The 13491-nt window shown below is 50.7% G+C and overlaps 1 long non-coding RNA gene across 2 annotated transcripts; it reads right to left on the reverse strand.

Annotated features, from left to right (window-relative positions):
• Nucleotides 1–3112: 3112 nt before the first annotated feature.
• On the reverse strand, nt 3113–6633 carry LOC306670991. Of its 2 annotated transcripts, none has more exons than XR_013766556.1 (3): nt 6448–6633; nt 3943–4185; nt 3113–3821 (listed from the first exon to the last, which is right to left on the reverse strand). It is a non-coding gene; the product is annotated as an uncharacterized lncRNA (long non-coding RNA). The 2 variants fall into 2 exon arrangements; XR_013766557.1 differs by lacking the exon at nt 6448–6633 and adding an exon at nt 4674–5376.
• Nucleotides 6634–13491: the final 6858 nt, after the last annotated feature.

The following is a 13491-nucleotide window of genomic DNA, read 5'->3' on the forward strand; positions in this document are numbered from 1 at the left end:
AGAGCGCATACGTGAAGACACCTACGCGGGCCGGCACCCCACGAAAACGTTGGCGATGCCTCCCGTTACCTGTGATGACTCACTGCAATTACGTACTCCTAGGCCTGCGCCTCTCCAAGCCTGTAAAAAGACTCCTTGGACCTGGAGGTGATCTTGCGGCTCTTCACCTCACACTTAAGCCTTACTGAACAGCCTGAGGGGCAGAGGCTCCTCTGACATGATGCTTCCTGTTGCCTGGAGGCCAGATTCTGGAAAGTTAGACAATCTTGGAAGACTGATAAATCCCAAATCATTTTATCCAGAACAGTAAATTTTTTCCATCAAAAAGAGTGAAACCCAAGGTTCAGGTCTGGAGGCACCTGCTGGTCTGTCCTGCAATCCCTGCTCCCTCTTGTTCCATCTGTCCTCCCCAGCCTCCTCTGTGCGGGCTCTGTCCGTCTGCTGGTGCCTTCACTGGTGAATCTCGGCCTCTTTGCCTGTGTTCACTGTGCATTTTTCTGATGTCCTGTTCTCGTCTTTGTTAAAGGCAGCTTTGCCAGATGACGTGAGCTTCCTGCAGGCAGACTCTGTGCACACACAGTTCAGGCTTTTCAAATCTCTGTGTGCATCCAGATCTACTGAGGGCTTGCCAGGTCTGGGGACAGACCTAAAACGGGATTCCTAGCAGGTGCTTCTGGCCTTTGTCCGGCCAGGAAGCCGAGACTCGGAAGTGCAGGTGTTCAGGACTCCCACAGGCCCCAGCGTGAGGCCAGGGGCAGTTCCCTCTTCGCAACCTCCTCCAGGACACCCTCGGCTCTCAGAGAGCACAGACCACTTTGTCATGAAGGCCAGTGAGCGAGCCATCAGGAGAGGTGAGGGAGGTGAGCGTGGACACAGTGAGGCACCCTCGTCCCCTCATCCGCCGGCCTCTGCACCTGGACGCTGCGGCCTGCTCTCTGGCTCCTTCCTGTCCCTTTGCTGGTACTCCCTTGGTGGTCTCAGTCTCTTAACTTTATATGCCATGCAGTTGCTGATGATGCTCAAATTCCTATTTTCAGACATTTGCATTTCCAGCCTGCGTATCTCCTAAGTTCTGTTTTGGTGTGTTTGGTTTTTGGTCAGTACACAAGTGTTGCTGTGTGTACACCTTTGCGTGAGCACTTCTGAGCTGTGAGTTCTTGGAGGTGGGACTAAGAATGAGGAGGTCTTAGAATACCTAGTACTGCCACCACAGTGGCTTCCATTCAATTTTGGGGAGGCTGAGCTTAAATTCAGCAAATAAAATTCAGCAAGTAAAACCTAAGCCTGTGGTGGTAATGGTCCGCACCGGTGTTGGGTCCTCTCCACCCCCAGACGGCTCACTGGGCATCATGGCAGATACGACCACCGGGCAAGACGCTGACTCAGACGGACGGGAGCAGCCCTGGGAAGCCTCTCCCTCTGGAGGCTGTGCTGAGCCACTGCTTCTCTCCTGGGCTTCCTGGCCAGAATCCAGCTCCGCCAAGTGATGTGGGATTTGCGTCCGAGGCGAGCACACCAGGCACGAGTCTCCAGTCATTTCCAAGAACATCTTCTGACAGAACGACTTGGGGCTCGCTCTGCGCCCGACGGCCACTCAGCTCTTCAGGCTGTCTGCACCGTCTTTGTCATTCTCCAAGATGAGGACGTTTTACCCCTGAGGAGACTGAGGCTCAGCGGGGCGGAGACGTGCCCGAGATCACAGGCTCCCAGTCAAGGTGAGGAAGCTGGTTGAAGCTGAGCCGCTGCCCCTGAGCTGCTGGAGAACCTGCGGTTCAGCGTGTCACTCCGCCACGCCTCAGCCAGGGCCGCGCTTGCCTGTGTCTGCCTGCTGCCTCCTGTCCCAACCCCTGCAGCCCCTGCCGTTCTGCCCTCGCCTACCTAGGAGCCGCGGGCGCGGGGCAGACCGGGTGCCGGCTGTGTCTCCCTGCTTCAGCCCGTTGGCCATGAGCTGCCTGACCAGGGCCAGGTTTGGCCCAGCAGCCCTGGAGCCAGGCCCTGACCTGAGTGGCTGAACTGGTGGCACCAGAGCAAGAGCTCAGCAAGGGAGCCTGTGGACACCCAGAGGGACCTGTCCACCTCCGCCTCTCCTACCCCAAAGACAAACGGCAGGAGGACCACGGCCCGTGTGCCGGAGGGTCCTTCCCTTCCACCGCCCCTCAGCCCTTCCCAGGAATCCGGCGCCGGCTTCACGCCATCCTGAAGGAAGAGGACACCTTGGCTACGTCCATCTGCACCTAAGAGGTCCCTTCCAGAGGCCAGAACAATGGAGGAGACAGAGCTCAGATGGGACTGGAAAATGCCGTTAAATACCAAAAAAAATGATGTCAAATCCTTGCGCCTGTTTGGAGAGGCCAGAGGAAGACAAGTAGCAGAAGAACTAAAATACAGACTAGAACCCAGCAGTGACCCTCGGTGGTGGCTGCGTCTGTTGTGCGGGTGCCATTTCAGCTCGTCCTCAGAGGAGCCCAAGGAGGCGGGTGTCGGGTCTGCAGCTGTCACCTAAGGTCATTTCCCTTGGCTGGCAAATCGGGATCTTTCGTCCCTTGACAATTTAAATCATTTCATTTTTGATGCCAGGGAGGTTGGGGGGCACCAAGTGCTGGGGGCTGCTGGGGATGGAGGGGCCCTGAGCTCCTCGAGGAGGGTGGAGTTGGAGAAGGAGAAGGAATGAGTTCAGGGAAAACCACCGGCAGGACACACGCCCTGGACATCGAGCGAACAAAAAAAAGGTCTCGTTCATTTCTTCATTCATCATTCACTCAACAGCCACTTACGTACGACACGGTTCTAAGCTTTGTAAGTATTAATCGACTCCACACACAGGACAACACTGTGGGCACACACTAGCATCATACCCACTTCACAGGTGAGGGGTTGGTAAACCAAAAGGTTAAATCCCAAAGACACGAGTACCTTGCAAAGCCCCTGATTAGGAGTTTGGTTTTAGGGGTGAGGTTACCCTCACTGGTACAGCATCCCTATGTGGGTATTTTCTGTTCAAAGGACTTATTTTACCAAGGAGTCTGCAGAGCCCAGAATAGAGACTTCAAAGTCATTGGAGGGGAGATTCAAAAGGTGTCTCACATTTTGATGTGGCTTAGTTGAAAACATTTGTGGCAAGGATGGGTTCATTTGGACGGTGGTGGGGGGTAATATGTTGACTGCTAAGGAATTTTTAAAAGGGTATCTGTGCAATTTTACCTACGAAATCCCTTGTGAAATCCACAGTCTCTTAAATGAAAGAGAGGAAGGTGCTCATCTCTCAGTCTTGGTACCTGAGGGTCCTCACGTGCTGGAGAGGGCGGGCCTGGTGAGTCAGCGGTGTGGCATGGACACGCTCTGCCAGCCAGCTCCGTGTGGGAGATTCAAGGTGAACTAGAGCTAATTGCTTTTCATGGCCTCAGGGCTGAATCTGAGCCTCTGGCTCCAGCCTTAACACTGGGCTTGGCACACAAAGCACCTAGTGTCTGGGTAAGAATGTGGGTGTATTTACAGGGGCCAGTTAGCGCAAGAGGATTCTAAGAACACTTTAATTTGGCTATCATTTTCTAAACATCACACACATTGCAGATGCTCCTATAAATAACATGATTAAGTGATGTGTTTTTCTACTGCTAGATCCTGGGAGGGTTTCTAAGAGAAAGCCCCAGTCAGCGGGAAGCTGGCCTTCCTCTCTCCAGTCCATTTCTGCTCCCTCTGGTTCTGTCCCTTGAGCGCCGACTCATTAGGATCCGGCCTTCTAATTCTGCAGTTCCACGTTTGACATTGAAATCACCTTTCATTTTCCAGGATCTGCAGCTTTATCTCTTTCCTTCTGGACTCTGCAAAGATAAAAATCACATTTCTCAATGAAAACTGAGACTTGCATACAAAGTAGACTCAGGAATTAGCTTAAATTGGCAAAGAAAAAAAGAAAATGATTGCATGAACCAGGAAACTTACCCCGGTACAAACCTAACTTTAAATCTGGTGCAATTATCGTCGTTTTGCATGCTCAGAACTAAACCAAAGTCACTGTTTTTTGAAGACCTAGTGAGACAGGACCGTGAACGGCAGTGGGGCTGGAGAAGGAATGGTAATAGCTTCCGGAGAATCCGTGGTCCCAGCCCACTGACTCCAACTCCAGCAGGCGTGACTAGAGGCAGGAAGACTTCAGGCTCTGCTTCATGGGGGCTCACCCAGCAACTGCAATTAACTTTTTTCAAATAAACTTAGTAGTCTATAAAAACAAGCAGATTTGAGAATTTGTCTTTATCCTTCAGGTAAGAGGAAACAAAGTTTGCTAAGACATTATGAATGCTCCCTCTTTGAGATTTCCTGTTCTACACGTCATTTAAAAATGGTACTGAGTATCTTTTAGTGGTATATACAAAGTATTTAGAGATGATATGTAAGAGATGTCGAGCTTGCTTAGAAATCGTGGGGCCAGAGGAGGGTGTGCAGACGAAACGGGATCAGTCATGAGCTTATCATTGCTGAAGCTGGGTGGTAGACAGTCAGGAAGTTGTTTTATGTATCGTCCATAAAAAATTTTTTAAACAAAATAAAAATATTGGTCATGTCCCCCTAAATTGATTTAATAAACCCACTAAGAGGCCAAGATCTAGTTTGTGAAGTACCTTCTAGAAAATCTAGGAGTTGGGAGGCTTGGAACCAGATGCAGGGGTGCTCACCAAGTTCACGCTCCTGTCTCCCCACCCCAGACAAGGTCTGTTTCTTCTTCCGGGGTTGGGAAACAGGATGTTCGTTGAGTGTTTCTTCCCCGTCACGCATGATTGTATCTCAGAAGTCCCTCTGACAAAAGCCGGAATAGAGGCAGGGCGATCTGCACCCACCAAGACGTGGGTCAGTCTCCCGTAAACTCTGATTCCATGCGTTTGAGTTTGGGGCCCCAATAAGCCTATGACCACCCCAGTCTTGTGGGAAGTAAATTAGGAGAAACTGCATGTGATGGAAGCCCGTGGGGCCCGGCAGGATCCGAGGCAGGGCACCAGAGCTGCCCGGCTCTGCAGGCCGCTGCCCCGGGCGTGAGGACCTCCACAGCCCCATCCTCTTCTTTTCCACTTAACTTTACGGACGTCAGACTCGAGAGCCCCTTGGGTAAGGCCGAGTAGAAGGCTGTTCTGTGTCTCTTGGTCACAGCTGTAGGGCTGGACTCAGTGACCCAGGCTCAGGTGCATGGCCGGCCTGGACTCTGGCTCCAAACCCTCCACCAACTGTGCCAACTGAGCAGTGAAGACCACCACCCACCTGGCCGTTTCCCCACTTTGGTGCATAGCCCTGAGCTCCACATTCGAATCCCACTTAGTGAGACCCTCTCTCTCGGAGCCGAAGCAGCTCTGCCTCTGGAACGGTCTCCTGGGGTTTCGAGTCCACAGCGGGCGGCAGGCCCACCTCCCCCAGGCCCAGCCTCTCGCCCACCCGCCCACATCCCTCCGGTTTCCAGAGCCACTGAAGCCCACGAGGGACCCCTGCACCTCACTCCTGGGCCACCCGCAGGGCTGCTCTCAGTGGCCCCTGGGTCGCGGTCTCCACTGTCACACTCACAGTGAGGAAGACGGAAGCTCCCAGGTGCAGGGATGGGTGGCCTGTGGCCTGGATACACGGTGCCATCCCCCGTGCTCCCCGATCTGCAGCGTTGGCACTTTCCCCGGGCAGTGGCTCCCCTGGAGGGCAACCCTGGCTGTGGGGCTCAAGGAAGTTCTGACCTGCTGACCTGCCCTGACTCCAGGGTCAGCTTCCTGGAAACCATCGGCACGGACACCCGTGGTGTTTGGATATGAGGTGTGCCCCAAGCCCACGTGTGAGACCGTGAAGCTTTGGAGAAGCGACTGGGTGGTGAGCCTCAGCCAGGTGGTGGCTCACCCACTTGCAGGGTCACCTGGGCGGTGACCAGGTATGGCGGGAAGAGGTGGGTCACTCTGGGCGTGCCTTCAGGTACATGTTCTGCACCTGAGGAGCAGAGTCTCTCTGCTTCCTGGTGGCCACCGCCTGAGCTGCTGCCCTCCACCACACTCTTCCGCCAAGACGTTCTGCCTCCCCTCAGGCACAGATCAATGGGCCGGCCGTCTATGGACCCAGACCTCTGAAGCCATGAGCAACAAATAAACTTGTTCCTCTGAAGTTGTTCTTGGCAGATCTTCTGGTCATAGCAGTGAAAGGGGCTGAAACGACATCCCGCCCAAGTCCTCCAAGTCCTGAACACATTGATGGAGAAGCAGGCCCCCAGTGTGCTACTAGACTGTGGTATTACTTACAATGGCAGAAGAATGTTGCTGGCTCATGAAATATAGGCTGCCTCCTGGGAGAAATTAAAACCCATCACTGTTACTGTGGACTCTTCCAAAGCTGATGACACGTTTTCAATGATTTAGTGCACAGATTACGGATGCCAGTGGTGACTTTCTTCAGTGGGCAGCAGGATGACAGTGAATCCTTGGATCTTACCTATTGTGCGTCTTTACAGGAGCCTGTTCCTCCACTGCCATTGGCCACCAGCTCCCCTGGACATTCTTCTGCTGAGGTCCCTCATGGAGCCTCACTCCCTGCCGCAGCTGAGAACCACAGCTGAGCACAGTGACTCGGGTTCAAGACTCTGAAACTCCATCATAAAACAGAAAAACTCAGTACTCAAGAAGCTGCGTCTCTAATGGCTGCTGCTGCTTCTCACAGCCCTCCCACTCCTCCGGGGCCGGGGCCCTGGGCGCTGGGATCTCTAGCTAGCAGAGGCAGCTGCCGGGAGCCTGGGGCTGCGCCACGGTTCCGGCCCTTGGCGTCCACAAGCCCTCAGTCAGGCCCCCACCACCACGGTGGACACAGCTAGGTGGTGTCACCTGGTGGCCCCGAGTCAGGGGCAGAGCCCCGCGTGCTTGGGTGTGGGGTCCTCCGCACTGCGTGTACTACTTACACTACCCACCTCGGCCGGCATCTGCCTCTGGCCTTTTTTTCTTTTCCGGAATGGATTCACATTCCCAGAGAAATTGTGTCCGCGGAGGCTTAGAGTAAATATTTTCTAAAATTCAAAAAATTTCATGCAGTTTATAACCCAGTGAGGGAGTGGACTCTCTCGGTATGAAGGGTCTCAGCAGCTCTGACCAAGCCTGACTCTACGAACGCGCCCGGCCTGGGTCTGACATCCTCCCAAAGGCTGGTCTCAGTGTCAGAGGGCTCCACCCAGCCCTGCGAGCCTCAGGACCCGCTCCATGCAGGAGGCTGCGTGTGGGTCCCCACCATCCACCCCACACCACAGGTCCGTTGGCAGCAGCTCTTGGTGAAGCTGACCGGGAGCTCAGCTTGGGGGATACACAGCTGTGTGGGTTGCTGGCACCTCAGAGCCCAGGTCCTGGCCCTCTGTTTTGCTAGGGTGACCACGGAGTGACTAAAACTGAGGGAGGAAGGCTGGGAAGACCCTGGATCTCCATGGGTCTCCCCAAAGTCCAGATGCTGGAAACGATCCCCAGATTCCCATGCTGATGGTAGCTGGGGGCAGGGCCTTTGGGGGTGCTTGGGCTTAGACAAGCTCCCGAGGCTGCCCCCGTGGCACTGGCCACCTGAGCTAGCACACTCTGTCTCCTCGTGGAATGCTCTCCACACGTCACCACAGGGCAAAAGGCCTGGCTGGATGCTGAGCAGACACCAGCATGTGCTTTTGGGCTTCTCAGCCTGCAGAACCATGAGCGAAACAAAATTCTATCTTTTGCAAATTACCCACTCTCAGGTATTTTGTTATAGCAACAGAAAACAGACTAAAACAGAAGGATAAGAGATTGAAACATATTATTTGGGTTTCCTTTGCAGCTCATGACAGAGTTGAGACTTAAGAATCAGAATCACATATAACTTTTAAAGATCTAGGAACTTGGATTTTCATGAATTCCTTCCTCCACAGAAAAATACAAAAAATTATATTTTGCTACTGTATTATGTGGTTATCAAGACAAATAACGTTGGTATTAAAACATTTTCTTCAAACTAAAAGTTAATTGTCTTTATTCTGATTTTAAAAGAAATTAAAACATTTTCAGACTCCTAAAAATAGGTTGGCTCCTAGCTGCTACGCCTACTATGCTCAGTGGCTGTTGACTCTACTAAGAAACGCCAATCAAGTACCTGCCGATGGAGGGAGGCGGATGAGCATTGTGAAAAGTTAATTCCGGGATGAGAGGATAGCGAGGGGATCCATTGAGAAGACGCCCCACCAAGTTTTCTTCTGTCTGTCCCCACTGCCCTGCACTCTCCCCTGGCGGCCATGGTGCTGTCTGGAGAGGGGCGGGGCCTGCATTGAAGGGAGGCTTCAAGCCCTGCCAGTCACCATGACGCCACAGTAATAGAGGATCCTGGTTTCCGGGTTAAAGGAAAATTAATTTAGGCACACAAGGAAAACACCCAGGTGGAGTCCGTGCCCTACTACACAGCTCACTCCGGAGGTCCTAGCACGAGTCCCAAGGAAGACCATCCAAAAGGTGCTCACCAGGCTGCCTGTGGAATCTCGGCTTCACCGTCTTGGTATTTTCAGCTGTCGATCAACTGAGTATCCAGCCTTAGATCCACTGAGTCACAAACAGGAACCCGGAAAGCGGACAGCGGCTGCGCGGCCTGGTGCGTTTGCCATTCCTGGACCTAACCACCCAGAGGCAGCTTACTACAAACCCCTTCGTCGGTGTGGCTCCAACCCACTTTCCCCCACCGTGTTCTGCAGATGGTCAGACGCTAAGACGGAACCCCGTCAGGCTTTCCAAACCTCTTTTTAGCTCTCTTTAACCTGAATGGAGACGCCAAGCCCCACACGTAGGGTAGCCCGTGTGTCCTCCAAAGAGGCGGGCATGGCAGAACTAGAGAAAACGGCTCCTCCCTGTCGGGGCCAAGTGCTCTGCCTGGCGTCCTGCAGCACCCATGGCAAACTGCGACCTGTGAGCCTACGGTGGCCCGCACCCGTTTTTGCCTAGGAGGTGAGATCGGGGGAACATGGGCTTTACATTTTTAAGTGTTTGGGGGAAAAAGATGAATACTCTTTGGAGAGGTGAAGATGACGTGATTATGTGAGATTCAAATTCCAGTGTAAGAATATTCTGTGACATGTACAAATTGTGTGAAATTCAAATTCTGGTGCACATAAATGAAGTTTAATTTGGAACACAGCCCTGCCAGTTCATTCATGGATCATCTATGGATGCCTTCCTGCTAAAAGGCAGAGCTGTGTATTTGCAACAGAGATGAGATGGCACAAATGGCCTACGATATTTACACCTGGTGTTTGACAGAAAGCGTTTGCCCCTGTCTTAGAACACAGGCATCTCTACACTGGACCAGAGCCCCAAGTTTCTTTCAGCACCCTGTTACGAGAACTCCCCGTGACGATATTGCCATCAGCCTCTGCGGCGCTCGTGCTGTGTGCTAGATGTCTCCGTCCACAGTCTCGCTGAATCCCCACAACAGACAAGGTGGACAATGTCATCATCTCTGGATGAGCATGAAGCTCAGGGAGACGGGCTGACCTTCCACAGCCCTCCCGACACACGTCCTCACGGGCTGCACACCAGGACCAGCCAGCCTCAGGCCTCGTCCACGGTGCCGCCCGATTCCCCACGCCTTCCGTGGCCCTTCGGATGTCTGCCGCCAGCTCTTCCTTAGGCAGTTTAGGCTGCTATGCCGTGGCCGGTGGCCTTAGCAACAGAATGTGTTTCTTCAGTTCTGAGACGGGCTGTCCCTCTGCCTCTCCTTCCAAGGGCGCTGACCTCATCCTACGCGCCCTGGGTCTCATACTTCTTAGCGCCCATCCTCGAATGCCATCGTGTAGGGATTTAGACTTCGACGGTTGAATTTCGCAGAGACTCATCTAGTCCCTCATACCACTGGGCAAAATTAGCGTGTCCTTTATGTGTCCAAAGCGCTGACCTTCTCCAGCTTCACAGGAGGCGTGTCTGTGGGCTCACTCCGGGTGGGCCGGTGGCCCCAGCCTGCCCTGCTGCATGTCTGGGCCTGCCCCTTCCTCAGGCGTTTGTGGGCCAGCCAGGTGGACATCTCGACCACTCCCCCTCCTGCTGGCCGTGGTCGGGTTTGTTTGATTTGTTTTCTTTAAATGCACCGACCAGAGCCCCTCGTGAGGGCCCCAGGGTCCGAGCGGGCAGCACAGTGTTTACTCCCGTTGCCCAGTCTTCCTTACTGACCCGTAAAGTTTCAGAGTTTTGTCTCATCTTCTTGGGGTCACAAAAGCAAAGCAGGGCCATGCATCCAGGTGCCGGTGGCTCCCAGCCACATGCTGAAGAATCCCTCGGCTCTGAGCTTGACGATCCCATCACGGGGCTCGTGTTGGTTTTCTGTGATTAGTTCAAAAGTGATTTTCCAGCTGAGTTCCTAGTTTTCCGTTGTCATTATGGAAAGAAGGGAACACCACAATCTGTGTGTGTCTCTCTGTCTGTCTGTCCCCCCACCAGGAAGGACTGCCCAGTGAGACCCAGAAGACCTACATTCCTTCACAGGAACCAGAACTTCCAAAGGTCTCCCAAGAACACGCCATGGGATCTACTCTCTGAACCGGAAGTCAGCAGGATTTTTCCGTGACCATGACGCTAAAGGCATCTTTCAACCATCAGGCCTTTGCTTCCTGGGCACCCACCCGAGCAGTGTGACTGAAGCAGAGCTCAGTGAAGGCCTCGTGCCTTTCCAAGGAAGAGAGGCGATATTTTGATTTTGATATAGTCTGTGTCTGTCTTCTTAAATATATTTTCCCAAAACATGGTTCTGCCGCCCAGAGAGGAACCCACGTGATAACTGTTAACACATGCTCTTCATTCCTCAGTGGATAAAGAAAGAGAAAAATAATAATTGGGTACTAATGTGCATGATTCTCACAGAGAAGTCAGCTGGGTTAGATTATTTTATAAGTAATCTCTGGATTTATTGAGAACCATTTCTCACATTCCTTAGGAGACAAATTCCACAACAAGAGGGGCTTTGCCTTACCTAGCTTTCTAGAATTGATATGATGTTGTCAACACAATGTCCCTTATTGACAACCAACTCATTTAAACTTGATGCTGAGTGCCACAGGGCAAGCCAACGAGCCCGGAGAGGATCCGAAGCATTTCTGGACCAAGCTCAGGGACAGTGGATCTAGGGGTCTGCAAGACCAGATTTGACCCCAGACCCACAGATCTGACTCGGAGGTCAAAGTGAAGCGAGCACAGCCATTCCCAGCTCAGAGCGGGTCCTTCCAGGACGGAGCCTGAGGTCGGCTATGCCTGGGTTACACAAGAGCCCCAGCCCCACCTGAGGCATCATGGCAAACGGACACAAACCTGGCAAAGCAGAAAAAGAGAAGTGGAGTGTTTTTCAACCATGTCAAAAGTAACTGAGCAATGTGAACTGCTTCTTGTTACCTACAGTAAATACAATTCCCAAAAACAGGACAAATAATATTGTCTGGTCTTGAGCTTTCCATACCTGCACAATGTGTTCTGAGATGTCTATGAAGGGAGAGAGTATGAAGGGTCATGGAGCACAGGTTTGTATCTTCTAGAGAAAACCTTTCTGTCCCTTTTAAGAATCACAGGACATCAGTAGGTGCAGCGGCACAAGTAGTGACTCAGGAGGCTGAGGCAGGAGGATCACAAGTTCCAGGCAGCCTGGGCCACTTAGCAAGGCCCTGTCTCAAATCAAAAGGATTGGGGATACAGCTCAATGGTAGAGCACCCTTGGGTTTAATCTCCAGTACCACACACACACACACACACACACACACACACACACACACACACACAGGGAAAAGAATCAAAGGATGTTAGCTATTTCCTAGAGAGGCCACCCTGGAGACATTTTTAAGACATTAGAGACAATCTTACATTACGAGAGCATTTTGCAAGTAGCTCTTGAAACAAAGGATTCCTACAGTCAGTGTGAAATCCAGCCCTTTCCACAAACCAAGCTCAACAGCATACTCACAGCATAGAAAAAAATGCTTAAGGAATCCAACACATTTTAGGACAACAGATATGAAGGAGTGAATTTGTAATGAAAAGGCAATAAATTAACAATAAGCACACATAAAATACACAGGAAAATGTGATCTAAGACAAAGAGGAAAAGTCATCAACAGAAACCAGCTGTAGGACTAAATGTTGACATCAGTAGGCTAGGAATTGGCAGTGGCTTCCATTAACGTGTTCAAAGACTTAAAGGAAAAGTTATCATGATGATTGAATGGAGAGGAAATACTGCAAAGAAATGGATACTACAAAAAAAGAACCAAATGGAAATTCTAGATCTGCAAATGAAATGTCAGAAATGAAAAAATTAATAGTATTTTGGAAATGGAGAATAAAGGTGAATAAAAGAGGTAAATAGAAATGATCAAATCTGAGAAAGAGAAAAAAAGATCACAAAAAATGCAAGGAGCCTTCATGATCTATGGGACAATATCAAGATCTAACGTGTACTTAGAGGGTCAGGAGGAAAGGAGACAGAAAATTGGGTAGAAAAGTATGTTTATAGAAACAATGTTTAAAAACATTCATTTAGAGATTCAAGGGTTTCAGAAAACTCCAAGCAGACAGATACAAAGAAAATTACACATAGAAACATAATCAAACTGATGAAAACTAAAGATAAAGAGAAAAATCCTTAAATCAGCTAAGAAAAAAGACAAAGTATGCAGGAAAGCACCACCATAGATGAACGGATGGCTTACAGGGTGTGGAACAGAGGCCAGGAGACAAGGAGACGAGGTGGCGTCTTAAAAGTGCTAGAAAAAAACAGAACTGTCAGTACAGACCTGGTTCAGATTTTAAAAAGTGGAGAGGACTTGTCGCTAACAGATTCATCATACAGGGAGTTCAGCCAGGGAGTTTTCCTGGCTGAAGGGAAGCAGCACCACAAAGAAACTGTAGGAAGGAACTAAGAACACGAGAAACAAACTATGTGGATAAATAGAAAAGATGCCGTTCATTCCCAATGCATTTAAAAGAAAACTGATGGCTGAAAGTAGAATTCATGACATTGCATTGTGAAATTCATGATCCTTATAAATTAAGCTGACTATGGTGGTGTGTGCTGATAATCCCAGTGACTCAGGATTTAAAAATAGAATGTTTCAAGACCAAACATTTTATTTGGATGTATCTGGAGGCTGAGGTAGTACGGTTACAAGTTCACGGCCAGCCTGGGCAATTTAGTGAGACTATGTCTCAAAATAAATAATAAAAAGGGGCTGGGGATATAGCTAAATGCTAGAGCATCCCTGGCTTGCTCTCCAGTACTAAAATAGTAACAATAATAGAATAGCACAGAGGTGGTACAGTATGAACTATAAGAAGACTCGGGTGAGTTAAGATGCAGATTGTAATCCTTAGAGCAACCAGTTGCAAAATACAAATAGCTATATCTAAAAAAGGGAGGAATCTAAATGTAATATTCAAACCTTTGATTAAGTCAAGAGAAGGCAGGAGGTGCAGAGAGGGAGGCAATGCTAGCTAACAGGCAGGAAGCTGATGGACG

Source organism: Sciurus vulgaris, assembly GCF_902686455.1.
Source record: "Sciurus vulgaris genome assembly, chromosome: 10".
NCBI lineage: Eukaryota > Metazoa > Chordata > Mammalia > Rodentia > Sciuridae > Sciurus > Sciurus vulgaris.